A 12,441-nucleotide genomic window follows, 5' to 3' on the forward strand; every position below is an offset into this window, starting at 1 on the left:
ATTACACTAGACTAAGATGCTGACCACAGCTTTTGTTAAACATGAGCTGTCCAGTGTTATCAGGTTGGGTTGACAGAATTCCAAAAAATCAGTAAAGAAAAACTCACGTTTTGTTCTACTTTTTTAGTTTCAATAATATTTTTGAAAAGTTAAAAACAGTTTGCAAAGCCTTGTTATAACTAATGCAGAATCCTGTGGAAGACTCATAACAAGTTGATAAGAAGGAAGGGATGGCAAGATAATGGCAAAGAGCGGAACTAGTTATTACGCCTGTGCTCCAGGATGGGGTATAAGGCCCCTGTTATACCCTCCAAATCTGTTGACAGATAACACTGTAATGCTATACTAGGGTTTATATCCTTTGTTATTTTTCTTCCCATATACATTTTTGTGTTCAATTACTACCTTAGTTAAATTTCTTAGAAGTAGAATTATTAGGTCAAAAAGTATATAACTTTTTATAGTTTCTGATAGATGCTGGTTATCCAATATGATATGTTTTGATATCCAATATCAAAGGCTTTATAATTCCCACTCCCCAAAGCAGAGTAAGTATGAGAGAACACATTTTATATACCTTTGATAATTCCAGGTATAGTTACCTTTTGAAACTTTAACCATTTAATTTTTTAAAGTAAAATCACTTTTGAGAAATTAATATTTGTTTGGTTGTACAGCATATATCAAAATGCTAGCCAGGAGACAAAAGCAAAAGTCCCTGAGCTAAGTCTACCTTTGCTGCCCATGTCCAGTTAACAATTCAGTTTATTGGATAGTTGATACACTGCCCTCTTGCTATCCAGTCCAAAAGACTTGAAGGTCTTTAGATTTAGAGACCTTTTATAGCAAATGTGTTACTAAGAAAATCTGTCCAATCAGTCACAATTCCTTAAAAGGAATTCCACTGCGGGAATGCAGTGTCAAGATATGAAAGTGAGCACTCTTAAAAATATAGATGCCATTATTTTTCATGCTTTAAGAAGTAATACAGAAGCTTTACATCTTTCAAATAAACTTTTTTAGGTAGTCACTCTGTCTACAGTATGTAGTCCCATGTAACTATACTACAAAGGGAAAATTAAGGTAAAGCAGCATTCTGAGTGCCATTCAGTATTTTTAGGTTTACTCTTTCTTTTTGGCAAGTTAAAACATTTTTTCCCTTTACTTTTAGGGACCGTGATGACTTAATTGAAAATCACTTTCTTAACTACAGTGAGTAACTATTTTAATTAACACCAAGAAAAAAAACCCCAAAGTGCTTAGTGTCAGCTATAGAAGACGATCTGGGGGCTTCCCTGGTGGCGCAGTGGTTGAGAATCCACCTGCCAATGCAGGGGACACAGGTTCGAGCGCTGGTCGGGGAAGATCCCACATGCTGCAGAGCAACTAAGCCCATGGGCCACAACTACTGAGCCTGCGCTCTAGAGCCCACAAGCCACAACTATTTAGCCCGCGAGCCACAACTACTGAAGCCTGCGCACCTAGAGCCTGTGCTCGGCAACAAGAGAAGCCACCGCAATGAGAAGTCCGTGCACCGCAATGAAGAGTAGTCCCCGCTGGCTACAACTAGAGAAAGCCTGCGTGCAGCAACGAAGACCCAACGCAGCCAAAAATAAATAAATAAATTTATTTTTTTAAAAAAGAAGATGATGACGATCTGGCAACCGTGTAGAAAATACTATGCTTTATTAGTATTTTTTTTTAACTTCATATGGTGCCTTAGGTATCCACTTCATGAGATGCTACAGAGGTACGCTTGGCTTTACATAAGCTAAAATAAATAAGAGTAAACAGATATTCTTACCTTCAAAGATTTCTTTGGCCTCTTTTCTATTCTAACATTCAGAATTCATGTGGCTTTCTATATGAATTACTAGAAGAGACAGCACAAAGGTTAAATGGTTCCTTAGTACATTAAGAGCTTCATGACTGTAATTCCCTCTTTGTAATTGTGAATCTAGTACAGTAAGCACTGCCTTAATTAAATATTGTGGGATGTAACCACTGCCAACTTATTTTGACTGCAAAATGAATATCAAAAATAGCTTTATAAGAAATCATGGCTTAAATTCACCTATTAGTATGGGGTTACATATTATGCTCCAAAGAGTATACTGTTAAATATCTTGTGGGAGGGGGAGTAGGGCGATACACAAAACTTTGTTCCTTTAAGATCAACAGATGCTAATGAGAGAAACGTACCAAGCTAAAGAAATCAGTAAGTTATGTCTTGAACTGGTCAATTTTAAGTTTTAAAGTAAAACCACATAATACAAAACACTGAGAAATTACCTTTAATTTGCTACTAGCTTTAGAAACAAGAACTATTTACCAAATCCTTAAGATCTATTCTTAAAATTGCAAAGACCTGCAAAAGGGCTGCAATGGCCAAGGTGCTGCAAAGGAGTCAACTACTATGCCTTATTTTTGAACACAAATTTGAGGAGACATTCCCCTTCCTAGGCATGATTTGTTCTCCTCCAGGAGGCAAAGATGTGAACTTCTTTCAAAATCTAAGTGGCCAAAAATTTATCAGCATCACGTATCCAAATTTGTCACAGAAAAGACTTCAAGTTACAATTCTTAAATACTGTGATGTATATAGTGCGTGCAGGTTGAAACTCTGATCATCACATGGGTAACAAGGGCCTGAGACACATTCCTTCCTAGAGTCACAAAAGAAGCCACAGCGTCCTCACCCCACTCCCACATCAACAGCAGAAAAGCCCCTTCTCCCTTCCCTAGTAATCACAGGGGAATGGATAAAATACCAGTGGTCAGGTTCACAAGGCCAACACTCAGAATTTCAAGTTTTTCTTGTTTCTATGCCTGTGTAGCAAGACATTTAGTGATTTACACTCCCGAGAAACCAGAGAAAACACGCAAATACTATACGTTGAATGAAGCTCCTAAAATTTGTAGGTGCTTTCTGTTCACATTCAAGACAGTCCTAACTCAGCTGGAGTTCCCCTGAAGCCAAATACTAGGAACAGCTTTATCAACCCCAGCGTCTGGAACAATCGCTAGAACTGCCGCGTGCAAGGGCGGGGGAGGAAACATTCGTGTCAGCTGAACCTTTTCTTTAAAAAAAAAAAACTTGCTGCCTGGGACGTCTACCGAGTTCAACAGGGAACCCAAAAATATCTCTCCCATGACAGTGACAGAGGGAGTCGCTGAGAACCTAAAAGGGATTTTTTTAAGCCGGTAACATACGAGCGACGGGAAAATACAGGAGGCGATTTCCTTTTCTGGGAAGGGGAATGCGCGGGGTGGGGGAAGTCGGGCCGAGACAGTTGGCGCGAGATTCCAGCTGGGGGATGGAGTGAGCCGGGGAGGTGGTCCCCACCGGCCGGCGGAGCAGAGGTGAGGGGACAGGGGGCGGCGTCCCCAACCTGTGGGAATCCAGGGGAGAGGAGGCGGCGTCCCCAACCCGTGGGAAGCTAGGGGCCAGGGGCGGCGTCCCCAAGTGAGAAACAGGAGAGGAGGAGGCATCCCAGCCCGTGGGGAGAGAGGCCGCCACCGCCGGGAGCCGTCAGAAGGAGACTTACCGCTCCGGTCCGCTGGGCCGCCGACTACGCCCGGCCGCAGCACTCCACTCAGCCAAGACGCCAGGAGAGAAAGGCACCGCACTCCAAGCCGAGGGGGCCAGGACGCCAGTCTCTTGATCTGAAGGCCGCCGTTACTGCCTCCCGCGGGAGCCCGAGACCCATCCGCGGACGCCCCTACTTCCGCCTTCTCCGCTCGCCCCGGGGAGCGAGAGGCGGGGAGCGGACAGGGGAGGAGACAGAGCGGCCCAGCCGGGCGTGAGCGCCCCCTGGCGGCGGTCCTCCACGGGCGCGCGCTGCGGCGCAGGCGCGGGCAGGTCCAGCTGTCAGTCTAGAGCTCTCCCGCTGCGCTTCCGCCTCGCTTGGGTGCGAATCCCACCTGGGAATTCCTTACCCAGCAATCCTGAAGTGAGATCTGTCCCGGAGTAACTGTGATCTAGTGAGCAGCAGCAACAGCAGTAATCCCAAACTGTGTTTTTATAGTTTCCCAATCCGAGCAGGAGAAAAACCCCAACTCGGCGAGATTACTTGACCTTCGAAAAATCTTCACTCCTTCCCTAACTCCACCCTCCTTGCCAAGGAAGTTTACATGATACGTAGAGCCCTCTTTTATCACCTGGTCCTTCCCCTTCAACCAGTCCAAGGCAGTCAAACCCATATATTTAAATATTTCTTTGAAACTGCTGCCATACACATGATCTCTTTTTCTGTCAACGTCACAAGAAAGCTATTTTTAATTCCCTGTTTAACTGCATGCAAACCTCTAAGGATTGTAACAAGAAGATGCGTGAAAGATTTTGGCCCACCTCTGCAAATCTGACTCATCCTTCACCTCTTCGGGGAGGTATTACAGGGTGTTGGGTTTCATATGTACATGTCCTGAAACCAGAGTGCTTCATTCCAATCTAGTTTTTCCCCTTTATAAATTATTTGACTTTAAATAATTTACTTAATCTGACTTCAATTTTTTCATCTCATTAAAATAAGGATAACGATAGTACCTACCTCACTGGTAGCATTGTTGGAAGGGAAACATAAGTTAGTACATGTTAATACATTATTTAAAACCAGGACATAGTATGTGCTCAATAAATGTTAACAATACTGTATTTCCTGCTTTCTGGCTGCTGATATTCGTTAAAAAATACGTATGTTTTTAAGGTAAGAAACTGTCACAAGTTTTCAAACTCACTCTGCCCCCCCTTTTTAAAAAGTATTTTGAAATAGTTAAGACGTAAAAAGAATGATACACACATCTGTGTGCTCACCACCCAGCTCAATAAATAAAACATTGCCAGTAGAATTGCCAGCTCTTGTGCATCCCTCTCCACTGATTCCCAGGGCCCTGTAAAAATAAATCCCCTATGTGATGGTGAAGAGATCATTATATAAAACTAAGAGATGGAGAAAAAGAAGAACAAGGGAGGTAGACTTTCCTCCACGTATTAATATGTGCTCTGGGGCAAGTTTTGTAACTTCTACGAACTTCCGTTTCCTAAACCATGAACTAGGGGATAATATTTACCTTCCAGGCTGTTGTCAGCATCAACTAACAAAAATGTACGTGAGAGAACCCAGCACTGGGCTTTCAGAAAGATTAGGTGTTGTGTGTGTATTTCACCATTTTCACACGTGTCCTTGAGGGGCTTCCTCCCACTTCTACAGATCCTATTTATTCTTCCCTGTTTATACTGGTAGAGAGTGTTGGTGCTCACCCATGCCCTGGGCACGCAGGAGACTTACACTACCCTGTCCCCTTGCAGTCAGATGGTGCCATATGACTAGTTCTTACCCACAGGCTGTTCAGGGGAAGGGGTGTGTGTCATTTTAAGACCAAAGCATTTGATTTTCATTGAAAGACCCTCTTCCCCACGTGACAACCATGGGGCAGCTGTAAGAGGCTGGATCGCTAAGTTTCTGTATGGAGGGCAGTTGCCTTGGAAAGTCAATCCACCTTCATTGGACTTATATGAGCAGGAAACAGATCTCTGTTGTTTCGAGCCATTGAGATGTTAGGGCTGTCTTTTCTGCCGCACAACCCAGCCTATCCTATGCAAATTCCTCCTTAAAGTCTCTTCTGATCGTTCACACCCCTACTGGACTAGGAATCAGAAAACAAAGTTTTCCTCTTGGCTCTGCCTCTTATTAAAATTGGACCTGGTCAAGTATCCTCATCTGTAAAGTTGGAATAAAATCCATCCTGTCTCCTTCTCAGAGACTTTATTAGTTCAAATGAGATCATACATGTGAAAACTCTTTGTAAACTAGGAAGCTCTATACAGGCGGAAGGAACTGAATATTCTGACCAGTAGGGTTATCTGATATGTACAGCAACCACAGTACCTATGTTTCCTGAAATGTCACTAATTTAAAATATTTTCCAGTGTCCTATATAAGTATTCAAAGTGGGCAAAAATATCATCATGGTATCATTTCTGGGTTGCTGTTTTTCACACTCTATTTGAAAACTGAAATAAGGTTCACCTTGTAGGCTGTCCCAGGTAGGGGTGGGAGGGTAAGAGATTTTCCCCCATTTAGAAAAACGACGGCTCTCTAAGTTTTAAATGATAAAAGTAGAACACAGTTCTTTAGTTCAAACTATATTTGTTGAACAACCCTCATGTATGTTTGGCAGTCAGCCTTGAAGATGCTATTTATGCCCATATGTGAACTCCTTGCACAATGAATAGGGTACAACCAATAGGATGCTGTGAAAATGACAGAATGTGACTTCCTAGGCTAGGTTGTCTCCAGCGTTCCAAAGGAACCAATTAAAGAATTCATAGCTGGCAAGAGAGAATTTCTTCGTGAACAAGGACAGATTCAGTAAGAAATATTCTAAGTGATTCCATCTTATTTTATTTAGGTAACAAACTCAAAAGAAGTCTCAGTGCTCTATCATTTCTCTCTCTCCTTTCCTTCCTTCCTTCCTTCCTTTCTTTCACATCCATCCATTTGTCTATCCACCCATCTATGTGGATATCTGATATGTCTATTTTAGAGTTAAAATTCATAAATGAGATGGTTTTCATGATGCATATTATTAGATTTATTTTGATTGAAAACTGATGGAGAGTGAATCTGATTGGTTGAAATGGTTTGTCAATAAGGACTGGCTTTATTAATTAGGTTGTGTAGATTTCCCCATAAATGGAATGAGACTTGAATGAGCTAAATGTGCAGAGTTTTGTCAAAAAATATGTACAGACTTGTAAAATATACACTATGGTAGAATTACATCTTTCACAATTATTTAAACTTATCATAACAAAATTTACATATGCCAACCTAAGAGTATGCAATGGACTATATCACCTTACAAAACACTTTAGAGTCAGAAACTTTCTCACACCAGAAGCAGGAAGGGCAAGAAAGTAAATATGTTAACCTTGGATAAAATTACAGACCAAGAAAGACTGAGTCAGTCAGAGGAGGCATTAGATATGATGGAACCTAGAAAAGGTCAAAGAGATCCAGTCTGGCATCTCCCATGTACATTCAGTGTGGGGGAGGAAGTGTCCTGGATCAAAATCTCCGCTTAGCTATCCATGTTCAAAGGCAGGAGTTTTGGAGACGTCCTGATGTCATTAATCGTTGAGTTGCAAAAGCAATTTACCTACTGAATGATTTCATGGTCACTAACAGTAGCTAAGTGAAGCCAGAGGAGCACAGGAAGGAAGGTTACCCAACAGAGGGTTCCGGTCTTGGAATATACTCCGAGTACAATAAGTTTCAGGGCAGCCTCCTCCACCGTTTCTCCCTCTCTCCTCCCACCCCACTCCACCAAAATAAGGGAAAGTTCTCAGAGCAGAGGAGGGCATGAGTGATGAGAAATGAAGGAGATGGGCAATAAAGGAAGATGAGTGAGGCGTGTGGACATGTGAGTGTATATGAAGAGGTTCCTGGGGAGATTGCAGACGCTAGTAACAGGATTTGGGACTATGCCCTTGGCTCATTTCACTGTCTAGGTTGAGAGCAGACTCTGAACCACTAGGAGGCAGAAGCTTAGTTTTGGAACCTACCTTGGAATCTATGGAATTTCCCAATATTGTCCATAGCAGAGTTTTCTTTGGTAAAGCCTACCCACTGGCAAGGAGTAAAAGTACTCACCATTCCTCTCCACCCTCTTCCCAAATCCCAAGCAAGAACCTAGACTTTCTGTGGCCATACTCATTTTTCCTGCTCTTGGAGAAAGGAGGAGATGTTTTTCCACCCTTCATTTGGGAAAATGAGGAGGGTGGGAACATTTCCACTGCATTGCAGCTAGATTTTCCTAGCTAGTTTCACTAGAGATCATCAAGCAACATTGAGATGGTAAGTGGACCCAATTTACTGCTTTCCTTGGGGGAAAGAATGTACCAGCCATAGAATATAAGAATCTGATCTATTCATGAGTTATATTTTTAATGAAAACAAATTGCTTTTGTCTGATTTGTAGATTTGCTTCCTGTGAGCTGAGTTAGTGTATAGGCACACTGGGTGGAAAAAACACCAGCTTTTGAACTTACAGAGCTAAGGGTCAGAGTATTTCACCAAGGTAAACAATACCTTATGATTTCTCTTGGTACAGTCTCTTCTAAACACTTTAAAAAGCATTACTATGAAGAAAAATCATCCAAAACCTGAAATAAAGTAAGAGGAAGGCAACAGTGTCATTGTTTAACATGTCTGCCTAATAATTAATTATGTCTGAGAATTCTCCTGTTTGACTTTGCTATTTACTATTTGATTAGAGACCAGACACTGAGGTTATACATTAACTCATAGATTTCCATCCAGTAAAAAAACACACCCCCTGAGGTTAATGCACTATGGGATATTAACTAATTTGCATCTATTAAGCTGGTAAATTTCAGCATTCCTTTGACTGACTTTAATATCTCTGTTTCTCCAAACTTCCTTTGGACCAGCTTTATCATCTTACTAATTCTCTCATTAATTAATGGGCTGTATAAAATCTTAGAATGTGTTCATTCTCGATTTCTGTGGCAGTCTTGTGCTGAAGTTTTTGAAAATTATACTTTAACATTACAACATTCCTGCTTAACTCTGCTTCTATACAACATCTGCATATTGAATGAATTTCTCAGTCAGATTTTTGCATGGATGATGTTTGAATGGAAGAATGTTAAACCTTTCAGAACATTAGGATCCTTAAAAAACAAAACAAAAACAAAACCTTAATCATGGCACTGGAACACAAAATCAAAAATGTATAGTTAAGCGTTTGGCTTATTTACATTTTGAAACAAATAGGGGATTACCATTCAGGAAGGCTCTTGAGTTCAAAAGTCTCTTGTGTGTGAGTTCCTGCTCGTTGCCAGGTGTAGAAACTCTCACAGAGGCAGCGGGAAGCAGAGAAAATCTGAGGTACAAAAGAGGAAGTGTTCAAGGAACCTCCATACTGTTCTCCATAGTGGCTGTACCAATTCACATTCCCACCAGCAGTGTAAGAGTGTTCCCTTTTTTCCACACCCTCTCCAGCATTTATTGTTTCTAGATTTCTTGATGATGGCCATTCTGACTGGTGTGAGATGATATCTCATTGTAGTTTTGATTTGCATTTCTCTAATGATTAATGATGTTGAGCATTCTTTCATGTGTTTGTTGGCAGTCTGTATATCTTCTTTGGAGAAATGCCTATTTAAGTCTTCTGCCCATTTTTGGATTGGGTTGTTTGTTTTTTTGCTATTGAGCTGCATGAGCTGTTTATAAATTTTGGAGATTAATCCTTTGTCAGTTGCTTCAAATAGAACTACCATATGACCCAGCAATCCCACTACTAGGCATATACCCTGAGAAAACCATAATTCAAAAAGAGACATGTACCAAAATGTTCATTGCAGCTCTATTCACAATAGCCCGGAGCTGGAAACAGCCTAAGTGTCCATCATCGGATGAATGGATAAAGATGTGGCACATATATACAATGGAATATTACTCAGCCATAAAAAGAAACGAAACTGAGCTATTTGTAATGAGGTGGATAGACCTAGAGTCTGTCATACAGAGTGAAGTAAGTCAGAAAGAGAAAGACAAATACCGTGTGCTAACACATATATACGGAATTAAAAAAAAAAATGTCATGAAGAACCTAGGGGCAAAACGGGAATAAAGACACAGACCTACTTGAGAATGGACTTGAGGATATGGGGAGGGGGAAGGGTAAGCTGTGACAAAGCGAAAGAGAGGCATGGACATATATACACTACCAAACGTAAGGTAGATAGATAGTGGGAAGCAGCCGCAGAGCACAGGGAGATCAGCTCGGTGCTTTGTGACCGCCTGGAGGGGTGGGATGGGGAGGGTGGGAGGGAGGGAGATGCATGAGGGAAGGGATGTGGGAACAGATGTATATGTATGACTGATTCACTTTGTTATAAAGCAGAAACTAATAAAAAAATATATAAATAAAAAAAAAAAAGAGGAAGTGTTCAGAACTGTGGTATGAGCTTGCTTGGTGGGAAGAACAGGAGATATATTTCCAGTGTTCCTCATTAGATTTTATAATATAATTTCCCCAAAAGACAGTTAAATAAATAAATGTTTAGTTTCCCTGAATTGCCCACAACTGAAGTTGAAATAATGTGTCTTTTATGCAACAGTATTATTTTCCATAATTGTATCTCTTTCATTGCAAACATTTTTTCAGATACAGTATGAGTCAAATAGTCCTTTGTGGGGCAGACAGCGTGGGGAGAGGGAAAGCCAGTCCCAGTTAATAATATTGTTTTTATAGAGTATGTAGTTTGTTGCAAATAACTCAATAAAAATGCTTTGGGGAGAATATACAATTCTTTTATAGGTTGGAAACAGCCTAAATGAGGATTATTACAATGACAAAATTAAGTAAATTAAAAGCTGCTTTACTATGAAAGGGAATGGGAGGTGTGTGTGTGCTTGGGGGTTAATGCTGTCACTCTAAGTTTTTCATCACATAGAACCTGGACACATTCCAGGTTCCTGAAGCCTTTGCCCACGTTTGCCTTTTCATATGGTGCCGAAACAATTTTCAGTTTCAAATTGAAATTTCAGCATTTCATCTACCCAAAATATCCTACTTTCACCTCAGTTTCTGCCAGAACAGAATATATTTCTTTCTGGATTTTCTAAATAAAACATTGTTTTGATGAATAACATGGGACTGACTACTTTCTTATAACAAAGTAATTTTCATGTTCTGAATGATAGCTAATCCTCTAGGCTTTCCTGAAGGAGTTTCTGTAGGGGGTACAACATGTAAGAATTCTGTTAAACTAATAATGATCTTTGAAGATTCTACATGTGCACATTGGAAGATTCCCCAAATAGTTTCTTGAGGATGGTGGTGGTAATTTCTTCTCAAGACATTTATTAAGGGTCATTTGCATTTTTTGTTTTCTGCACCAGTGAACTAGGGATATAAAGGGTCAACACTAGAAATCAATAAATGAGAGATCATTTTTTTTATTATTTTCTGCTTTATAACAAAGTGAATCAGTCATACATATACATCTGTTCCCACATCCCTTCCCTCATGCATCTCCCTCCCTCCCACCCTCCCCATCCCACCCCTCCAGGCGGTCACAAAGCACCGAAGGAGAGATCATTTTGCCCATGACCAGAGAGGCATTGTTTTCTGATAGGAAATTCCTCAAAACTAAATTAGGAAAGTGCCAAATAACAGACTCCAAAGAGGAAACAAAGTATTCAAAATTGGAACACAGTCGGAAACTGGAAATGATTCATCAGCTTTAGTTCTGTTGCCCATAAAATAGTTTATATTTATCTCACTTCTTACCTCAAGCATTTCCTAATTAATTAAAAATGCCTCAAGATAATATTAAAAAATGTGCAGCTTCCTATCTAAATGCCTGCATCTATAATAAATTAACTATTCCTCTAAGTTTGAATATTAGATTATTTCTATTATAGTATTTGCTTTTATAATGTGTCAGTGAACTTTTGTGGATGAATCTTTGCCCACATTTCAAACTACTTTGAGATGGGTTTCTTCAATGGAAATTGGTAGGTCAAAGGCTATGGATATTTATGACTTCTGTTTCAAATGAGTTCCCAGAAAGACTGTCAATTTTTGTTCCATCTAGTTCTTGGTATGTATCTTACTCATTCTCCTTAGGATTCTAGGTTAGTGTATTATTTTAAAAAACAAATGAACACACACACATACCCCAACAACTTTAAAAACAAATTAAAACTCACATACAAGATAAAATATTCATTACAGAAGGTAAAAAATATAAAACAAAAAATGTCCCCTTACATTTCTGAAACTCAGTTCTACTTTCCTGAAGCAACCACCGTGAAGGAAAAAAAATGACTAACTTAAAGTTTTTAAACATGGCCTTGCTATTTATATGACTACATTCTGGAAGGAGGAGAGTGCTTATTGCTCAGACCTGGGGACCACTACACCCCAATCCCTGCATTCATCAACGTCACAACACTTTAACGAGTACAATCTAAAGCCACCTTTAGGAATTGCCTAGCAGCTTACTGACATTCCACTGGGGAAGATGAGACCCCAGGACATCCAGACAGGAGGGGAAGGTATACTTTGGAGACATAAGTTGGCAAACTTGAAAAAGCCTATTTAAAGGTACTGAAACAGGTCACAGTAGCTGATGAGTAAAATGTTTAAGATTTATAAAAACTTTACAGCATTTATCTAAAGGACTAGAAAAGGAGATAGTGTCTGTCTATGCAAATAGGACATTAAAGATTCTTAGTATGGGACAGAGTTCATAACTACTGATTATGGAGGCTGTTTCCCTCATCATTACTCTTGTCTATTTGCTTATCTTTCAGGAATGTTCCATGTTGGCTGGCTGGCTTGCTCAATCTCTTTTTCCCTCCTTCTCCCACCTCCCTTAGTTATTTGAGAGTTTTTAATAAA

General features: G+C 40.3%; 1 protein-coding gene across 4 annotated transcripts in view; it reads right to left on the reverse strand.

The window, feature by feature from the left end:
* Window positions 1-3,891, reverse strand: part of TRAF6 (TNF receptor associated factor 6) — a 28,083-nt gene extending 24,192 nt beyond the window's left edge. For 3 of the 4 annotated variants that reach the window (XM_081241363.1, XM_081241362.1, XM_081241360.1), the window contains exons 1-2: window positions 3,549-3,891; window positions 1,805-1,861 (exon numbers count right to left, since the gene is read on the reverse strand). The gene's annotated coding sequence lies outside the window, so the exon portion shown is untranslated. The remainder of the gene's footprint in view (window positions 1-1,804; window positions 1,862-3,548) is intronic. The other variant, XM_081241361.1, reaches the window with a different exon arrangement.
* Window positions 3,892-12,441: the final 8,550 nt, after the last annotated feature.

The sequence above is a fragment of the Mesoplodon bidens genome (assembly GCF_964165515.1).
Source record: "Mesoplodon bidens genome assembly, chromosome: 7".
Classification (NCBI taxonomy): Eukaryota; Metazoa; Chordata; class Mammalia; order Artiodactyla; family Ziphiidae; genus Mesoplodon; species Mesoplodon bidens.